The sequence below is a fragment of the Bombina bombina genome, chromosome 7, assembly GCF_027579735.1.
Source record: "Bombina bombina isolate aBomBom1 chromosome 7, aBomBom1.pri, whole genome shotgun sequence".
In the NCBI taxonomy this organism is placed as follows: domain Eukaryota; kingdom Metazoa; phylum Chordata; class Amphibia; order Anura; family Bombinatoridae; genus Bombina; species Bombina bombina.
The window spans coordinates 191674955-191678168 of NC_069505.1; the positions used below are offsets into that span (position 1 = coordinate 191674955).

The window sequence follows — 3214 nt, forward strand, 5'->3', positions numbered from 1 at the left end:
CCAGTACAGCCCAGTATCCCCAGTAACACCAGCACAACCATGTGCCAGAGAGAGTTCCCAGTACAGCCCAGTATCCCCAGTAACACCAGCACAACCATGTGCCAGAGAGAGTTCCCAGTACAGTCCAGTATCCCCAGTAACACCAGCACAACCATGTGCCAGAGAGAGTTACAATACAGCTCAGTATCCCCAGTAACACCAGCACAACCACCATGTGCCAGAGAGAGTTCCAGAACAGTCCAGTATCCCCAGTAACATCAGCACAACCGCCATGTGCCAGAGAGAGTTCCAGTACAGTCCAGTATCCCCGGTAACATCCGCACAACCGCCATGTGCCATAGAGAGTTCCCAGTACAGTCCAGTATCCCTGGTAACACCAGCACAACCATATACCAGAGAGAGTTCCAGAACAGTCCAGTATCCCCAGTAACATCAGCACAACCGCCATGTGCCAGAGAGAGTTCCAGTACAGTCCAGTATCCCCGGTAACATCCGCACAACCGCCATGTGCCAGAGAGAGTTCCCAGTACAGCCCAGTATCCCCAGTAACACCAGCACAACCATGTGCCAGAGAGAGTTCCCAGTACAGTCCAGTATCCCCAGTAACACCAGCACAACCATGTGCCAGAGAGAGTTACAATACAGCTCAGTATCCCCAGTAACACCAGCACAACCACCATGTGCCAGAGAGAGTTCCAGAACAGTCCAGTATCCCCAGTAACATCAGCACAACCGCCATGTGCCAGAGAGAGTTCCAGTACAGTCCAGTATCCCCGGTAACATCCGCACAACCGCCATGTGCCATAGAGAGTTCCCAGTACAGTCCAGTATCCCCAGTAACACCAGCACAACCATATACCAGAGAGAGTTCCAGAACAGTCCAGTATCCCCAGTAACATCAGCACAACCGCCATGTGCCAGAGAGAGTTCCAGTACAGTCCAGTATCCCCGGTAACATCCGCACAACCGCCATGTGCCATAGAGAGTTCCCAGTACAGCCCAGTATTCCCAGTAACACCAGCACAACCATATACCAGAGAAAGCTCCAGTACAATCCAGTATCCCCATAACACCAGCACAACCATGTGCCAGAGAGAGTTCCAGTACAGTCCAGTATCCCCAGTAACACCAGCACAACCACCATGTGCCAGAGAAAGTTCCAGAACAGTCCAGTATCCTCAGTAACACCAGCACAACCATGTGCCAGAGAGAATTCCATTACAGTCCAGTATCCCCAGTAACACCAGCACAACCATGTGCCAGAGAGAATTCCATTACAGTAAAGTATCCCCAGTAACACCAGCACAACCAGGTGCCAGAGAGAGTTCCAGACCAGTACAGTCCAGTATACCCAGCACAACCATTTGCCAGAGAGAGTTCCCAGTACAGCCCAGTATCCCCAGTAACACCAACACACCTAATATCAAATCACTATGTGCCAGAGAGTGCAAGTACAGCCCATTTTTATATCCCAGTATTTACTGCAGCATAAATCACATGGTATCACTATGTACCAGAGTTCTGATTCCTAGAAGGACACAGATCACATGCTATCACCAGGTACCAGAGAGTTCCGAGTCCCAGTATGGCCCAGTATAACCCTGCACAGATCACACTATATCAACATGTGTCCAGTCCCAGTACAGCCCAGTATAACCCTGCACAGATCACACTATATCAGCATGTGTCCAGTCCCAGTACAGCCCAGTATCCCCTGCACAGATCACACTATAAAAGCATGTGCCCAGTCCCAGTACAGCCCAGTATCCCCTGCACAGATCACAATATAACAGCATGTGCCCAGTCCCAGTACAACTATGTATCCCCTGCACAGATCACACTATAACAGCATGTGCCCAGTCCCAGTGTCCCCTGCATAGATCACACTGTATGACCATACAATCAGTCCCAGTACAGCCCAGTATCCCTTGCACAGATCACACAATAACAGCATGTGTCCAGTGCCAGTATCCCCATGCACAGATCACACTATATGACCATACAATCAGTCCCAGTACAGCCCAGTATCCCCTGCACAGATCACACTATATGACCATACAATCAGTCCCAGTATCCCCTGCACAGATCACACTATATGACCATACAATCAGTCCCAGTATCCCCTGCACAGATCACACTATATGACCATACAATCAGTCCCATTATCCCCTGCACAGATCACACTATATCATCAGCATGTGCCCAGTCCCAGTACAACTATGTATCCCCTGCACAGATCACACTATAACAGCATGTGCCCAGTCCCAGTATCCCCTGCATAGATCACACTATATGACCATACAATCAGTCCCAGTACAGCCCAGTATCCCCTGCACAGATCACACTATATGGCCATACAATCAGTCCCAGTACAGCTCAGTATCCCCTGCACAGATCACACTATATGACCATACAATCAGTCCCAGTATCCCCTGCACAGATCACACTATATGACCATACAATCAGTCCCAGTACAGCCCAGTATCCCTTGCACAGATGATAGATCACACTGTACGACTATACAATCAGTCCCAGTACAGCCCAGTATCCCCTGCACAGATCACACTATATGACCATACAATCAGTCCCAGTACAGCCCAGTATCCCTTGCACAGATGATAGATCACACTGTACAACTATACAATCAGTCCCAGTACAGCCCAGTATCCCCTGTACAGATCACACTATATGGCCATAGTATTACAATCAGTCCCAGTATCCCCAGCTGCAGCAGCTCACACTCACCAGCCAAGCTCCGGTGCTCTGTCTCAGCTGTGATATCTTCCCCACCCCTCCTACATTAACTCCTGTCACTCCTCCTGCATCTGATCCGCTCAGGAAGTTTACAGTCTCTGACCTTTAGTGAGCTACATGAAAAGGATGTGCTGCTGCTCTGCTAACTCTGCCTGTGCTGCAGGGACCCCTGGGGGCTAATACTCTGGGGCAGAGCTAGGACACACACAGAGCACATCTAATGGACAAGGTGGGACACGTTGTAGTCATTGGCATCATCTGCTGAGATCCTGTGACATTTCTGAATGTAACTATATGTGTATCAGAGCTTTCAAATCACATTTAAATAATGTTTGACACACAACTTCAAGTCTGTTCTCCCATACTACAGGTCAGTTAAATCACTATAAAATTAAAAGTCAGATTGTGCAAATCTCTTCCTGTGTGATCACCCATATTTATTATATGTAACACCTAATGT

The 3214-nt window shown here is 48.7% G+C and overlaps 1 protein-coding gene across 1 annotated transcript in view; it reads right to left on the reverse strand.

The window, feature by feature from the left end:
* The window catches only part of PRR5L (proline rich 5 like), a 276250-nt gene extending 273383 nt beyond the window's left edge, over positions 1-2867 (reverse strand). Inside the window, exon 1 of the mRNA XM_053720519.1 lies at positions 2746-2867. The gene's annotated coding sequence lies outside the window, so the exon portion shown is untranslated. The remainder of the gene's footprint in view (positions 1-2745) is intronic.
* Between the last annotated feature and the right edge of the window lie 347 nt (positions 2868-3214).